General features: G+C 41.7%; 1 protein-coding gene across 1 annotated transcript in view; it reads left to right on the top strand.

Moving 5' to 3' along the window:
* The window catches only part of DNM3 (dynamin 3), a 449,604-nt gene that overhangs the window by 223,666 nt on the left and 208,172 nt on the right, over positions 1–17,766 (top strand).

The following is a 17,766-nucleotide window of genomic DNA, read 5'->3' as shown; positions in this document are numbered from 1 at the left end:
TTTCATTTGGTTATAAAGAGCTTGCCTTTCAGAATTAAAATCCCTTCCTATCTTGACTTGGGGTCTTTGAAAATATTTTACAGTACCCTTGTCAGTGCTTGGAGGGGATGTTTTAAGGGTTTCGTGTGCAATCGTGTATTGAGAAAATACTGGACGATTAGTGAGTTGCCCCTAAGTTTCCTCAGTAAAGGAACCCAAATTCTATAGCATATGAAAACAAAATTGCTATTCAAAACCTTAGCTTCAAATTTTTATGTCACTGATCTCGGTGAGAAGGGAACTGGCCTGGGTGGCAATGAGGACAGACAGTGACTTCTCCCGCCTCCTGGATGCTTCCCATCCCTGTGATTCTTTGGGAAGCTCTAGTTTCAAAGATCACAGCCTGAGGAGTTCTAAGACATTTCCCTAGATGGAGAAATTGGTAATTGATTATCTTCTTTGCTCTTCAGTCGCTCTGAGGTGCGTTCTTTTAGATACACTTCCCCCCGACAATTTGGACCATTGTCTGTGTACATTTAAATACATCATCAGTCTTGAGTCTTTCTCCATTACCCAAGGAAAAGAAAAAGGTCTTAGTAAGGAATCATAGCAATAGTTCTTGTCGCGTGTATATTCATTAATTAATTTAACTGTTATCACTGCTATTTTTCAAATGAGAAAACTAAAACAATACCAAAACATCACCACCAACACAGAAGAGCCCCAGACCTAGCCTTGTGTGAAGACATTTCTACGGCCTCAGCTTCTCCCGTGGTGGGACATTTAGTGTGGCAAGGATCGCTCACTTCCCGAGGTCACAGGCCTAGTTGGTGGCAAGTCTAGGCCCTCGACCCTCACCGTGGGTGAGAAGCCCGAGCTGCCTGGGCTGTCCATGTTGGCCTCACCCCCAAGACTCGGGGTTCCACCTCCAGGCGTCCCAGAGTTCTCTGGTTCTGGGCGTTCCCACCAGGGCCTGCAAGGACCGGGCGGCAGCACAGTAGGAATGCAGCTGTAGGGCTCTGGTCTGGCCACCTGGGTCCTGGGAAGAGCCCCTGGCAGGTGCCCTGTGCTCCCTGTGGGGAAGGAGGAAGCCTGGGGCGTGGAGAGCTCGGGGCACTCGTCCTCCCCTCTGAAGATGCAGGACAGCTTCTACAAATCGCTGCAGCTGGGCCTCCCTCGCACTACCTGACTCCAGCAAATAAACGGCGAGCGCGTGGAGCGGTACCGTTGCCCAAGTGCCCGCTAGCACTTTATCATAAGTACGTGTGCGGGGAGGGAGCGAGGAGAGGGTGACCCTTGGCACAGCACCAGGTGGTCTACATGAAGACCCTCTAGGGAAGGGGCGTTGTCTCCATCTAGGTCCTGTCAGGAAGGAGGAAATGGCAGACGAGATTGCTTCTGTGTGGATCTAACAACCCGTAGACTAATAACACTGCATCAGACACTGAGAGCTCTGAAGAAATAAAACAGGGCAAGGAGGGAGGGAGTGAGGGGAGGAGCCTTCAGGTGGGTGACTGCAGGGACATGTCTGCGAGAACGCCGTGGGGAGCCGTGCAGGTTCTGCTGAGGAACATTCCAGAAGCAGGAAGAGTGAGCAGGAAACCCTGGAGGTGGGGACTGACAGGGACCAGGAGCAGTGCCTGAGAGCACCCCACCCGGGGATCTGGATTTTATCCCGGGGGTGATCCAGGGCCTGCGGCCTGCTCCAGCTGGGTGTGACACGATGGGATCCACGCGGGAGGCGGCTGGGCCGCTGGGCCGTGCCCGTGGGCAGGGTGGGGTGTGTGTGGAGAAAGCGAGGGAGCCCGCGAGGAACGGCAGCAGCAGTGCCGGTGCAGGGCTGGACAGGGTGGCAGCCCCGGTGGCACCGGGCGGGCCGCACTCCTCCTCAGGGTGGCTCACCTACAGCCGCCTCCGCCCATGAGCGGCAGGTACACATTCAGAAGTCTGCTCCAGGAACAGCACAGGGATTTCTCACAACCAAGCACCCGACTCCAGAGTGACCGTGCCCTCCGGCGTCGGCACACTCGGTCCCCGCTCGCCCCTCCTTGGTGGCCACCACTGTCCTTCTTTACCCTGCAAGGTTCCCTTCTCCTGCCCCTGCAGACCATCTCTGAGCCCGCCGCCCGGGCAGAGGAGGAGTCCAGGTTCACCATGCGGTTCTGAGGGTCTGCCAGGAGCCAGCCCTGGAGAGGAGTCCAGCAGGAGGTCCCGGGGCAGGCGTGGAGGAGGGACCCTTGCCTGGCCTCAAATTCACACGACACTTGCTCATGGACAGCAGTAAACGATGTTGGATTCCACAAAGGTCTTGCTGCTGCAGTCCATGGCGTGTGGATTGCTCACGGTTCTGTGGACCACCTTTAAAACCCCCGATTTAGGGCGCCACCAAGGAAAGCTGCTGGCACTGGTCCATGTGGCGCTGGGTGTGTGGTGATGGCTTCTTCTGTGACCACCAAATTGCTTGAGCGGCTGCAGGCTTTCAGTGTTCACGCAGACAGAGCGGTTTTGTTGGGTTTCAGGGCGAGAGGCTTGCTGTAGGGCAGCTGAACTTGCGACAAAGAGCTCTTCCTGGACAGGATTGAGAAGCTTGGGTACTCCACTTTGAAAATGCTAGAATGCCCATCCCAAATGTCCTTGGAGAAGTTGGAGTCAGGTTCAAGGAACTGGGATGAAACAGAACATGATGGCAGGAGTGTGTGTGGAGAAAAGCATCTGGGAAGATTGTGCCAGAAAACAGAGTGGTCTGCTCAACAAGGATGAAATTTAATCCTCAAAGCCTTGCCGTTAGGACAATTTTCCTCCTGCCATATCCTCCTTGCCTAGATCTACAACTCCATCCCTATCAGAGGCTTAATGCATTGAATAGGCAAGACTCTCATAACCTAATCATTTAATATATAAACCTTCTTGCCTTGTCTCATGCATAATGTTTTGGGTCACAACTAATATTTAAATTATAACACCAACATTTATAGGAACCTATGTACCTGTCTCTGGTTTCTGATTACTGAAAGACTTAAGATAGGCTTACAGAAGTCAGAATAAGACTTGTTTAAATTTCACATCAAAATTCAGGTCCATTGGGTAATCTGGAATCCCAGATAGGTGACTTGTTTATAAAACTCAGCCATTTTATTGGACATTCATATCCACATGACGTGAGGTGTTTCACTGCAACAATATAGTATCTGAAAATCTTAGTTCATAGCTGGAGTTGGTTATAAGCAGGTCATCAGCACATTGTGATAGGATTTTTTGATCCAGTCATAAACCTCAGCTAACAATTTTGGTAGACTTCTATTCAAAAAATTGCAAAAAATTAAATGTGTGTATAAGAAAACCCAGTAATAGTGAATTGTTAATTTTGTACTAAAGTCTTTTACTGAAGCTGAAGAGCAGTGATTAGGAGCACCTTATCATGGGAATGCAGAGGAACTGATCTCTTAAAATTGGTACTTTTAACCAGCCATTGTTACCTGGCATTACCCTTATTAAAGGATATGAATTTGGTACTACTGTATGATTATCTGAAACTATGTTACTTTAGCTCTCAGATCTTGCACAAATTCTTATGCATCAGTGGGTTTTTTGAAATTTTTTTAAACAGGAATGATTGGATTCTTGCATGGTATTTGGCAAATACAATTGAATTCATCTTTTAAGAACTTGACCACAAGAGACTTCATTCCTATTAATACTTCACTCTTAAGGGGGTATTTTTTCTTCATGGGGGATTGACACCTCCTTAAACAAAAAATTGTTTGAGATAATATTCATCTTCCTTCTCATTATCTTTTGACTAATATAGCCTCATTTACTTATTTACTTTGACCATGGATTGTACCCATGGATACATATTACCAGCACTTTTTATTCTTGTTTTTTTTTTTTTTTTTTTTTTTTGAGTCAGGGTCTCACTAAGTTGCTTAGGGCCTTGCTATGTTTCCTTAAGCATTGAAATTATAATCCTCTGGCCTCATCCTCCCAAACAGCTGGGATTGGTGGTACATGCTACTGTGCCTGACTTAATCTCTTAATTTAAAAAATCTCTATCACAAATGGATTTGTTTTAAAAAATTGAGTATTTTTATTTTTCTTTACATAAACAATCATTTTAATGTATAAAATGTTTATATTTTATATATTTACACATAAAATGTGAATATCATTTGAAAAAAAACCCAATTTAAAATATTGCATTGTGAAAATAAGCTGGAGTCCTAACTGCACTTTGGGAACTGATTTCTTGGTAAGTTGAGGGTTCATACTTTGTCCCTGTGTGCCCAGTGCACTCACACACTGGAAATCCTGGTATGTGACAGTTTACGTTGATTAGTCAAGTAAGGTGATGTGGAAAATGTCATTAAGTTAGGTGTAGACTTGTTTATTTAGTAAATGATAAATTTATATTCAAATTCTTATAGTGTGTTTTAATATTTTTATATGTTCCATTCTCTTGCTCTTATGTAATTAGGCTGGTATCTTTTCATTAAAATCTAAATGGCTTCTTAATAAATAGCATATCACACAAATTATATGGCTTTATTTGACTTATAACAGGTTTTTGAAAAATATAAATGATTTATGAAATACATTTGCGATTAAGAAATGGTAGCTCAAACTGTTTATCAGGATGACTTCAGTTGAACACAAGACCCGGGAGACTGTCCTTCAGTGCCGTGGAGAGAGGAAGGTGCTGGTGGATGTGGGTTGACTCTGAGTAGCTGCCAGTGCTGGGTCAGGTCTTTTCATTGTCCCTGACCACTGCTCACCAGAATGTCTCAAAGGGACTGTGTAGGACTTGGAGAAATCGTGTGTTAATAAGTACTCTTGGCATCTGTTTTTGTGCACTTTTGTGTCACTGTGACTAAAAGGCCTGACAAAAAACAACTTGGAGGAGGGAAATTTTGTTTGGGCTCAGGGTTTCAGAGGCTCAGTTCATGGCTGACTGACTCCATAGCTCTGGGCCTGAAGTGAGACAGACCATCCTGGCAGGAGGACATAACAGAGGGAAGAGCTCAGGACATGTCCACCAGGAAGCAGATCGAGAGAGAGCTCTAGTGACCAGGGCAGAATATAAATCCCCAGGCGGCCCCAGTGACCTACCTCCTCTAGCCACGCCCTACCTGCCTACAGCTGCCAGCTGGTCAATCAGTAATGAGTGGACTAATCTGGAGATTAGATGAAGGCTCGCATCACCTAATCATTCACCTCTGAACATTCTTGCACGTGAGTTTTGGGGCACCTCATATCTAAACCATCCCAGTATCACACTGGTGTATTTATTCTTGCCATCAAAGTAGCACCTCGCTCTTCTCCCACGTAACTCAAGTGTCTTCCAATTTCCAAACTTGTCATTTTGTTTTGTGAGACAGGATGCATGGGATATGGATTTCCTTATCAGGGAGATGTAAGGTCGCATAACAAGAGGGAGCTTGGCTCCCATGTTTTCACTGAGACTTTCCATCTTGTCTCCCCTCCTGATCTTAATGTTTGTTCCTAAGCTGGCAGCTGGTGTGGTAACCCTGTGTAATAATTTTAAGTTAAAATTGGCATGAGTGTAATAGTAAGGTCTCAGCATCTTTCTGATCTCTTCCCATCTGGACTGGATCTCTCTACCCTACTCTCGAGTTTTGGATGAATGCACGAACCCCTTGCAGAATCTGGACTGGACGTTTTGAGTACTCTACACACACTGACTTATTTGTAATGTTAGTGGTAGGTGACCTTAACGGAAAGGTTTCTACCTGCGTCCCAGGTGATGGTAAGTGTTCACATGTTGTCTTCATGGGGTCTTCATGACACAGTGTAGGTAGAATTGCTATAATTTAGCTACGTGACTATTTCTTGTTCTCTTAACATTACTGCAAGATTGGAGTTTTCCATAATACAAAAAGAAGCACACCATCTTTCACAGGGTTAAACGGTTGGTTAGCGATGACTGAGAGGATTTATCTAAGCTTGTTATACTTCTAGATCATGTGGCAGAACCCCAGACCTGGAAAATCCCTGCACAAATGGCCCTGAGCCCATTTCCAGGGGTTATATGGGTCTCTTTCTGGTTCATCTTCCCCAGGTCATGGTGCCAGTATGTGTACCCCAAGGGGTCTGAAGGGTGGGTTGAGGACAGAGCTTAGACATGCAGCCTCCTGTCCATGGGTCTCCCCTCTGAGCTGAGGCGGGTGGTACTTAGCTCTTTTGATTTCTAGCAAATAACCTAAGATGATTTGTGCCAGGAGTTGGGGGAGAGGCCCAGCAGTGCAGATGACCTCACTAGAACATATGCCCCTCTGCATGGCAGCTTTAGCCAGTGGGGACCCCACTTGGGTGTGTCACTGGCAGCTTTAGCCTCACTTCTGTTTTTCTCTTCACCGCCCCTCTGCCACCTCAGTGCTGTCCATCTGGAAAGTCCCACACTCAAGGGGCTCCTCCATGAATACATGTAAAATCAGCTTACCTGCCAACATGTCGTCCAGCACTGACTGCAGACTCCCAACAGATAAAAATGTTCAACCAAGTCAAATGGCCTTCCAGGTGGTGGGAAGCCCCTAGGTCAGAGCTGTGGTTATAAATAGCATTTCCCCTATAACTTCCATAACTCAAGAAGGCCAGCTTTCAGCCTGATGATCGTGAGGATGATGGTTGTCTTCGTAACGGTTCATGAGTCTTGAGTTCGTAGTTTAACAGGCACTGAGCTAAGGTAGTCCTTCATTTACATTCACCATTCTAGAAATTCAAAGAAAGTGGGTGACTCAGCCAGCTGCCGAGTGCCAGTGCTATGCTCTTAATTGCCTGAACATTTCCCAATAATTATTTTATGTGTAGCAGCCTATCCTCATCCCAAGATAAAATGGGTAGTAAGGATTTCATGGTACCTACCCTTGTGAGGGATGTTTTCCATTAGGAAAAGCACAGAAATCAGTAAAATCCATCAGGCTGAGTACAGGCTGTAGATAAAATAAAGCCAGAGAATGTCTGGGGTAGGGATCATGGGATGAGTGGTCAGAGAATGTTTGTGTTCGTGTCCCAGGGCAGGACTGACCCTGATGACCTGGATTCAACCCAGAGTGACTGCAGCAGAGAGAGACAGGGCCTACAAATGAAGGACTTAAACTCCAGAGTGAGGGGGAGCTGTTCCAGCTTTTAAACTGGAAGAGTCTCATGATCAGACTTGAAGTTTTTACAGACTCCCTTGGTTGTCTCGTGGAGAAGTGACTGAAGAGCGCAAAACTGGATGGAGGCTGTCGCCAGGCCTACTGGTAAACCGCCATGATGGTTTGGGCGGGGCCAGCCCAGGAAAATCGACTGCAATGGGCAGGGCTCAGGTTTTTCAGGACAATCCTTCACATGCGCAGAAGGTAAGCCTCATGGGCCCAGGAGCGCTGGGTTGGTGCACCTGGATCTGCAGTGGGTAAATACTGACTAGTAAAGGTGAGATGGAGACGTGGGTGAGCAGACGCAGCCTGAGGGTTAGCAAGTGAAGTGCCTGAATTGAATCTCAAATTCTGGGCAGAGTTACCACTGGAGCAGATTGTCTTAGAATCGTGTTAATTCTCATCACAGAAGGTTGATGGATTTTTTTTTTTTTCTTCTCTGACTACATCAATGTGACTTCCTGGATTGAAGATCATTTAAGTAAAAAATAAATTTCTCAGTGTTATTTTCCCACATAAATATATGTTGCACAGTTCTTGGGGAAAATTTAGAGAAGGGCCAGGCATGGGAATAAAATAGAGCCTGTCATTTCAAAAGAATCTTTGGTCTGGATAATTTTCATTAATATTTTAACACAAAAAATTGGAGCAAAGAGATGGCCTGTCTTTAAAAATAGGTCTAAAATATAAATTTTAGGGGAATAGGCTACTTTGATTAGAGGAAAAATGAGCTTTAATTTTTTTTTTTTTTTTTTTTTTTTTTTGGTACCGGGGATTATAATAGGGGTGCTTGACCACTGTGCCAATTCCCAACCCTTTTTATATTTTATTTTGAGACAGGGTCTTACTGAGTTTCTTAGGGTGTGGCTAAGTTGCTGAGGCTGGCTTTGAACTTGCAATCCTTCTGCCTCAGCCTTCTGAACCACTAGGATTTACAGGCATGCATCACCATGCCTGGGTCTTAAATTTTAACAACTAATAAAAAATGAGTATAAAATATATGTGTATGTGTATGTGTGTGTAATTGTACCATTTAAAATATCTGAAGAGAAGGGACTGCTAATGTTTGCACTTAGTAAAGGCACTTAGTCAATATTCTATTTTCCAGGCCTAATGTAAAGATTAAGATCATACTGCTACAGTCCTTAGAGAGTAGAAAGGACCAGAAGTGCCTCCCATGGAAATGTACTAACCTTCCACTATTGAAGAAAATCCACAACCTTCACCAAAATAAGACATTCTTTGGACTCTTAAATTGCAGGCCTCATTTTTGTGGGTCAAAATGTTTGGATGGCTTGATAAGGAGATTATATAATTCCCTTATAGGGAGATTTACTTAGTATTGTTTTTATTGTGTGGCTGTAACAGATGACAAATGTTGCTTCAGTGACAGGAAACAAAGTGAGAACCCTGTCCCTGGATGGTCCAGGTTCTGAGGCCGAGACCCAGAGACGTGGTTCTCCCCTCCCCGACTTCATGAGCTCGCCAGGTGGTGCCTGCTTTCCCCTAGGCCTGTGTGTTCCAGGATGCAGGAGGTCAGCTTCTCCCTGTGAATATGCTCCTGCTCCTCCAGATGTTTTACTTAGCCCAAATTTAGGTATTTAAAAAAAATCCAAATAAATACTGAACTTAATTCATTTATATTACTTAAAATTCTTCATAGTTGTCTTTTTGCACAAATGATCTTGTGTTATGCTTTTTAATGCCAGATTATTCATGCAAACATTTCTACATTCTGGTATTATCCCAAGATTTGCAAAAAAAGATTTTGAAAAAAAGTATTATTTAATAAACCATAATGACCAATGCTGTTTAAGCTTTATTAAAAATGCATTTAGATCCAAACTCACTCCTCTATCTGCATTGTTTGTTTTGTTCCAAAGTTTAGACTGGAAGGACCCTATTACCTTTTATAGTACCCTTTCCCAGAAGAGTAAAAAAAAAAAAAATTAAATGAGCCTTAATGAATTTAAAACATATATGAAACTATTTTAAGGTTTTTTTTTTTTTTTTGAGATCTAAGTTAAGAAAAAGTTTTTCAGAAAGATATTACTTCATGTTTCACAGGGGAAAAAATGCTTAAGTCATTATACAGAAGCACCTCACTTTGAGCTAAATCTGCTTCCCACCCGCGCTGGGTTGTGGTGGTCTGGAGCAGGCTCCTAAGGTTCTGCATGGGTTATCGTGTCGAAGGTGTTCTGGCTATGTCCTGGGACTGCCTTGCAGGGCACCGTAGAATGACCATGTGTGAACTTGTGTAGGCAATGTTTGCATTTAAAATCAGGTGGAGTTGTGTAAATCTTGGGGCATTTTTACATTGTCTTTCTGTTTATATTTTACATTTTGTGAAGTATTGTTTGAGATTTTATCTGCCAGTCATGGGCATTTTATTTAAGGTAAAACCCTGCCTTGAACAAGGAGTCTTGGAGAAGCACAGTGGATTTTAGCAGATGGTGTGTTTCTCTAAGTGCAGATTGTTTAAATGCAAGACATTAGCTTTCAGTCCTGTTTTTGCCCATCACTCGGGGTTTAAAATTTTTTTTTCCCCTCAAACTATATTGTCAGTTTTGATTCAAATGTCATACATTCAGAAATTTTGAACCTTATGAGGCTTTTAGCCTTCATACCAAATCTTTTCACTTTAAAAATGAAACATCTGAATGGAAAATAGTTTTCAAAATATATACTTAAAATGTTTGATTATTACATTTTTAAAAAGAGAAAATTTGGAGTAGCCTTGTGATGTATTTAAGCTTGAAAGATTAAATTCTGAAAGCTAAAACATTTTGATGAACCAAATCAAAGTTGACAGATTTTGAATTGTACCCATCTTTCCACTCTTTGCCCTGAAGTGTTAGAACTATTCCTGTATAAAAGCCTGCGCAGTTAGCAGTGCATAAACGGAAGTTGGATATCTCCTCAAAAGATATGAGAGAACAGCAATACACACCCGACAACCTTATCCCTTGTGCTTTTGAAAATATCGAATTTCCCAACCATCTCGAGAGAGAGAGAGTTCAGAGTGAATGGAAGGCTCGCGTTCCAAGTGAGTGGTGTGGCCTGTGAATTATTCTACTCCTGGAATGTAGTGTGAGTGGCTTCGTAGCTAAACAATGACACAGTAGTAGATCTATATGCATTGCAATACTTGTAAATATTGAAGTTTCAATTTCGATATTCCATGTATCAAGAGGAGAAGTAATTATTTTAATGAATTTGAAAATGATGTTGGAAATTTTTTTTTTGTCACTATCCCTTCCCAGACCAGAGCAACCGTTTCTTAATTCAGAATACTTGCTCCTCTGGAATATTACCCTTTTTTTCCTTTCTCTCCTCTCCATGCCCCAGATCCCCCTGAAGAAAAAGATAGGATATAGAAAATGAAAACAATACATAGTTTATGGGTTAGCAGTATTAGAATAATGTATTCATTGCCAAACATCAGACTGAAGTTATGTTGTTCTGATATATTGATTTTTTTATGCTGCTTATGGGATGCTGCAAAGATATGTATAATAAGTGTCAAGGGTGGTGATTTACTGACAACAGTTAGGAAAAGAGAACTATAGGAAGCACAGGAACATTTTCAGAAATGGGTTTTATTATATTTCATAGGCACCACTCACTTTACTTTTGGTGGGTTTTAATATATGAATCAAAATAAAATAATAATAATAATAATAATAAAATAATCATACATACGAGTTAAGTATTAATTAAGCCAACAGATTAAAACCCCAGGCCCGAGCCCCTCATTTTGGTTGCAGCTCTTGGTGTAGATGCTATGGTGTGAGGGCTGCTTGCTCTCAATGGCTGGTTGTCACTCAGGCTGGGTTGTCATGTGACTGCCTGTCTGTGCCTGCTGTACAGGTGAGCGGATGTTCTGCACAGCAAGTGTAGACAGGCAGACACGTGACAACTCTGTCCAGCCAGGCCCTTGGTTCCTTCAGGTGTCCTTTGCTCATGGACAGACACAATCAGCCTGTTTTCCAGATTGGGTGATTTGGGAGGGTAAGGGGGGAGGGAGAAAAACACACAATAGAATTAAACATTAAAACATTATGGAACTAAAAACAAGTTAGACTTTGGACTTTATTCAGAAAGTACACTTATATACATTTGTTCCAAATGTGCTAACAGGGATAATTGGCATAACAGAAAACTCACATTAAAATTTTAAGGAAGAAAAAAAAGATTAAACACAAGGTTTATTCTTAAATCCAATTCCTATTATTACTGGCCCACATGCAGTCAGAGTTCAGAGTAATTGAACCAGATGTTTTTCCTCTTCATGAAAACTCTGCATATTTTAATGCTGAAGTTAAAGATAAAGACCATGTTTATACATGTTTCTTGTAGTAGATAAGTACCATAACCTTGCCTGTGAAAAAGAAAATTGTCATCTACATGGTAACAGCAGCCATTCTCAAAATAATTCACGAGCCTAATGTATTTGGCAGAATACACGCTGGTGTCTGATGCTTTGATAATGGACTTTTACAAGGGAGTGTATTTTTACCAATACCATATGAAACAACAGGAATTTATTTAAATTTCTCATTTTCCTTTTAAATGCAAACTTTCTTAGTATGGTTGTGAAAGGTAAATAAAAGGCAGTCATGGGCTCAAGTTATGCACCTCTTAATTAACTCTAGGGTCATGCCACGAATCCAGGGCACACACGGAGAGGTGTGACCTACAGTGAAGCTCAGACTGTATGCAATGTCGTTACAAAATAGCACCTTAAACACAGGAGAGGAAAATTCATTTCATTTCCAAAAATTAAAACCAGACCCTTTGGAATTTTCTTGCAATTTGTATAAGAAAGAATTAATGGTGTTAAACATATAGATATAAAATATAATTCTGGCAAGTTGAGAATAATTCTGGCTATTTCAGTACAAATTATCAATTCACCTATGTAACCACTTCCATCCCCTTTGAAAAGCAAAATACCCAAATAGTCAAAATTCCAATAAGTGAGACTTAACAACAACAAATAACCACATCATTGTCCAAGGAGTGTATAGTTAAGATTTTTTTCAAAGAATTTTAAAGAAAGCAAATAGTGTGATATTTACCTTTAATTGTAAAATTCTGAGAAAATAGCAAACAAACTTTATGGAGAGCAAAATGCTTTTCAGTGACTGAAAAATAAAATGGCAGTTTTCAACAATTCTAAACTTTTATGTAGCAACCAAAGTTTGAACAAAAATTGATGAGTACAATCAATTTCCATGCGTGTGTTTAACTTCAAGAAATCAATGTCTGATTCTGTTTCTGGCCATCACTTCAATTCAGAACTTTTTTTTGTCTTGACAGAATCAAAAACATCAATAAACTTGGCTGCTATTTAAATAGTACAAGGGTAGAGTACACGAAAAATAAGGACCTTAAAGTATCATTTTGCTATTGTTGCCTGCATTCTGTGCAATAGAAAGTGATTATAGAGTGATTCACTCACAAAGAGTATCCTGCTAGAAATGAAAAATTACTATGATTCTGTATAGCTTTCCCTCTCTCCCATAAATAATTTGATCCAGTTTACTCTGCTCAATTAAAGGAATGACGCATGCAACCTGAAAAAATAAAAAGAAATATTTGTGAGTTCATACGTTGTCCTACAATGTGAAACAGTTTTATTAAACCAAGATAGCTAAAAATTTTTGAGTCCAAAATATCATAACAGTTTTTCAGAGGAAAAACATCTTGCTGAAAAATGAGAAAAATGATTGCTGTACTCATAAGGCTTTTTCTATTTCCGAAAGATTTTTAAGACACAGTCACAGTAAACATGTGGCATATGCATATTTCATAGTTACGATGAACCTGCCCCAAAACTTATTAAAAATATGGAACACTTTTTTCCTGTCTCCCAAACTATAGGGTGTATATTAGATTATTATTACTTAAAATCCTAGTCAAAATATAAAAACTATTACATTATTAGCAGGCCGTGTGATTTTTTTTTTTTTTTTTTGGTGTGGCCATTTCATTTTATTTCCTTTTTGTCTCCTATTTCTTAAGAAAAAGATGCAAGATAAGAATTGTCTTCTAAATCTTAGGCAGCAAAGATAAGCCAGAGCAACTCCAGTCAACTGGCTCTCTCAAGAAGTGAGAAAATTGAAAATGAAGGTTTAACTAGTTTTCTTAATTTACTTCATTATCCCTACTTATTAAAACTGATAAAAATTCTAAATAAGAGGACTTTGAAAAAGAGTTAAATGTTTATAGCTATATAACTTGCAGGACACCAAAGATTTTAAAAAGGGATTTGAAGTAAGAAAGACTCAGTCTCAACTCAGGAATTTCCTGTCTCAGGTTAAAGTCTGACCTTCCAGTTATTTTAAGCTGGGATTTCTGAGTGGTGGTCTCTTAGTTTTTATTTGGATGTTATTATGATGGGTGGGCTGTGTTCTCTTTAGAGTAAAATGCGTTTTTTTGGTTTTTGGTTTTGGTTTTTTAAATGAGCAGATCCCTTATGGAGTAACTGAAAATACTGGCTTCTCTTTAGTGAGCAGGGACATTTTTGGACGAGTGACTTTTTTTACTTTACCAAGTTATACTTTCTTTTCATTTCCTACAACAACTTAAGACTTCAACAAAAGGGCGGGTGTGTGGGGGGGTACTTCTTTCATTAGGATTTTTATGCCTAAACTCTTTCCCACAGAGTGAAGTGCTTGGGTGGTCTGCAGGCGAGAGGTGGGGGCAGATAGTATATTTTGGCCTTTTAAAAACATAAACATGTTGTCTGGGGCCAAAGCTCCATGCCAGGCAGGAAAGATATTAAGCCTATTGACTAATTGCAGGAAAGTCATCAGTGTGAAACTTCGTCCCACTCTAAACAAACTTGCTTTGATTTTGAGATCTAGGGCTTAAGAAAAACAGGTTTAAAAACTTTAGTAGACTGTTTTATGTTATGGTGATCCTCTTCCAAATTAATTACAGTGATGGTGTTGAAGCTGAGACTGAATTTCCTTTCTCTTAGGTGGCTGAGAAATTCTTTCAACCCAGTACCTAGTCTAATTTATCGATCATCAGACTCCAAAATGGAAAATAACTACGAAAGTTCTGTAAAGCACAGTTTGGACAGACCCTGCATGCATTTTCCTCTTTCCGAGCACGTGCAGTGTTCAATTGTAATGCTTACCATGGCAGCCAAGACAGATTTAGTTGAAGATGCTCACTGTTGGTTAGTTTCCTCTGGATTAGATTGCACGATCCCTAAAATATTTGTATATCTCCTTATAAAGTAATATCAAAATATAATTAAGCATCACCCTAATCATCCTGGAATAAAGGCAGCTACTTTCTGTGACTGTGTGTATGTCGGTGTTGGCAAGTGAACCCGCGTTCAGACGGCCATGCTGCCGTCGCTCAGCATGTTTGTAAAGCAACCTTTTACTTTTTAATTAACTGGGGCAATTTGAAATTAAACATAATTTCTTTTCATTTGTTAAAAGTTTGCCTAGAAAACGTGTGGTTAGGACTCTGCTGCGTACACGCGGGGACTCCTCTGTTGTCCTCTACAAAGCAGTCCTTACGTTTTACCTTGGACTTAGGCCAAGGACACCATTATGTCCTTCCATCTCCAGGCTAAAAGTCATCCCCAGGGAGAAAATAGGTGATGCACCATTGAGGGTTAGTTTCTTTGAGACAAAAAGGTCATTTAATGTGAAGGATGAAATTTAAATTAAGTATACATTAAATGAAGGCAAATGATGAAATCCAATCATTTATACATCAAAAATATTACAGAATTTGAGAACTCTCATTAAACATTGCCAAATGTAGCTTGTAGGTCTTTCCTCTTTAATAATTTAATCAGCTAGTAAAAATACATTTCTTAAAAAAAAATAAGAACCCATAAATCACTTAAGTTTTTTTATTTTAGCTTTTCTACATAAAAGAAACTACACAGACTTTTAAAACCTCAATTGTTCTATTAAAAATAATTGCTGTGGCAATCTCCAAGTCACAATAGAAAATGAAAGGATGACTTCCCATGTCGTCTAAATGAAAAGTAGCTCAGTTTCTCCTTGCTATTTGTATTTTAATGAAAAATTATGAACAGATGAGAAAATTTAGAGGTTCAGTACACCCGTTTAGAGATGGTCAGAGGATAATTTTTTAAATAAATTGTTTTGACCAAAGAGAGACTTGGAGAACCTTTTGTAGCAAAGTGTTTTAGAAAAGAGGAAACTTGTGTCAATTCCCGAATCGTTGCAAAATGTGTGAACTTAAAAAAGGATTTGTTCAGAAGCCCCTGTAACTTTAAGGAAGAGATTATAGTCACTGCATAAAGACCTACAGAAGAACAGACATTTTCATTGCACACACTTGTCTTGGGGGAGTTGAGGCATTAGGGGTGAGTCAGTGACATTTTTCCAGAACTTTCTTTAAGGGACCCACTGCTAAAGCCAGCACAGAGTGACTATAACTCAGGCTTCCTCATTATTTTCTCTATTAGGATTTCATTCAGCTCGAGGGCTGCTTTCCCTCCCACCTTCTTCCCCCTCTCCCACCCTCCGTCACCTCCAGGACAGCTGGAAGCTGACCAAGGAAAACTTAGGCCTTCGTTTACAAATTCCTTTTTTATCAGGGGGTTTCTAGACAAAGTGCCTTATCATCTTAAATGCTGGAAGAACTAGAGCCTTGTGAAATGCAGGCAGGAGGGCTCAGCAGTTATCAACCATTCTTGCATTTAAAGACATTTAATTCAGAGGCATAAGTTGGGCTATCTCTAGACAGAGGTTTCTAGGCCCCGAGCGACTCAGGGCCAACTCAGTGGGTTGTGGGCTGGCCCTCATCTCGGTGCAGAGTCCCACCCGCATTGTCTGGTGCGCCAAACCTTGACAGGCTCTTCCTTTGTTGTTAGGTACTATTATTCCTGAGATTTTTGTGATATGAATGAATAGTCAAAAGATCTCTCTTCACATGGAATTTTGAAAATAGCAAGTATTCTTTAGGGCAAGAGCTGCGCTCCCTCCTGGGACGTTAGAAGTTTTGCGTGCAGCCCCCACTCACGGGAGTGGTAAGTCTCTGAATCTTTGACTTCAACAATTTAAAACTAGGCTCAGTACGTTATTTTTAAGTGTCTGGAGTTTTTTCACATTTCATTTCGAAGTGGGAATACCTTTACATTTAAGAAAACACTTGAATTATCAGACTTTAGAACTCAGAAACCACACAGTGAGTCTCTACCCACCACACGGCATTGTTCTCTTAGACACAAGGCTCTCGGCCACACGCATACCTGTCCCCCCGCACGTCCATGCAAATCGAGGCATCCCTACCTAGGTTCCCGTGGTCACAGACCAGGTGAGCAGTCACCAAGGCCTTACCCGCTCGTCTTCCCTGGAGCGGTCCTTTCTCAGCAGTGTCCCCGAGGGATTCTTGGGTCCCTAGTGTGCAAAACCTGTGAAGAAAAACACTGGATATGAGATTCAACAAAGGAGCAAACGGATGTCTTCGCCTTGGAAACAGCGAATCTGGTCCCCAGCAGTTCATGGCGTTGCTGTCCCTTGCCCAGTCTAACCAATGTGCAGACTACTGTACAACGGCATTGTCCTGAACAGGTAGTCTGAACACTGGGGCGACGGAGCAGGATCTCCAGAAGCTTCCATCTAGGTACTTAAAATCCTCTCCCAGTCCTGGGAAGAGCCTCCCCTCCTGGGCCAGGGGCTGCTTTCGGCTTCCCCTGCCTTCTGCCGTCCGCACCGAGACACACTCGAGGGCTGTGTTTTCCAGTCTTGACGTGGCACATTTGCTGCAGACTAGGGAACTGGCAATGAATTTAGGACCAGGAAAAGGGGGAGGGCTGGGCTGGAGAGTCCATATATGGGATGATGTCACCCTGGGGAGGTTCGGGTATGCGCTGTGCCGCTGGAGAGACCGCTGGAATCGCCTGCTCTCAGACATGGGTCTGTGCATAAAATGGTACCAGATGTTCTCGTGTAACGTTAAGCAGTCATTTCATCTTCAGGCCAGATTTTTTTCCTCCACTGGGCAGGAAGTGGGCCCCAGTATGGAAAAGCTGTAAAAAAAAAAAAAAAAAAGAGAGAGAGAGAGTCAAGATGTACAGTTCTGCTGTGGCCAACTGAAAGTGAGTTAAGAGTAGAAGTACAAATTTACTGTCCGATCCAGGCTGGAGAAGTAATTTGAAGATAGAGAGTAGATAAAATAGTAAACAGAGAGTCAGACACTGGGAGGAAGGCAGTGCTCATTTGGAAACCTTTTTTGAGCTTTCCTGTGGTACTTTATTTTCTGGCATTTCACTCGTCAAAAAGGGCAGATAAGTTTTTTCCCCCTCTCTCTCCCTCCTCCTCCTCGTCTGTTAGATCTGTCAGCGGCTTGCAGCCTGCTCTAGACTTGAGCAGTAATTATAGCAACTTCCTGAAAGTGAAGCCCCATGAAAAGTCTGGAGAAATGTTCTTTGTCATGGCCTCTCCGTGAGTAATGAGTTCCACATGTGGCCTTCCTTCTTCCCTCAGCCATGCTGGCTGGCTCTCGCAGTGCTGCGCTATAGCTTTACCTAGGGAGACTTAAAGTTTCCATTGCAGGCATGCACAATGCATGGACTCCGGTCTTCTAACCTGCTGTGTCTGGGAGACCCATGCTGTTAGGGATAACT

The sequence above is a fragment of the Sciurus vulgaris genome (assembly GCF_902686455.1).
Source record: "Sciurus vulgaris genome assembly, chromosome: 12".
Classification (NCBI taxonomy): Eukaryota; Metazoa; Chordata; class Mammalia; order Rodentia; family Sciuridae; genus Sciurus; species Sciurus vulgaris.
The sequence above is the reverse complement of the archived record's forward strand: the minus strand, read 5'-3'. Positions and strand labels throughout refer to the sequence as shown.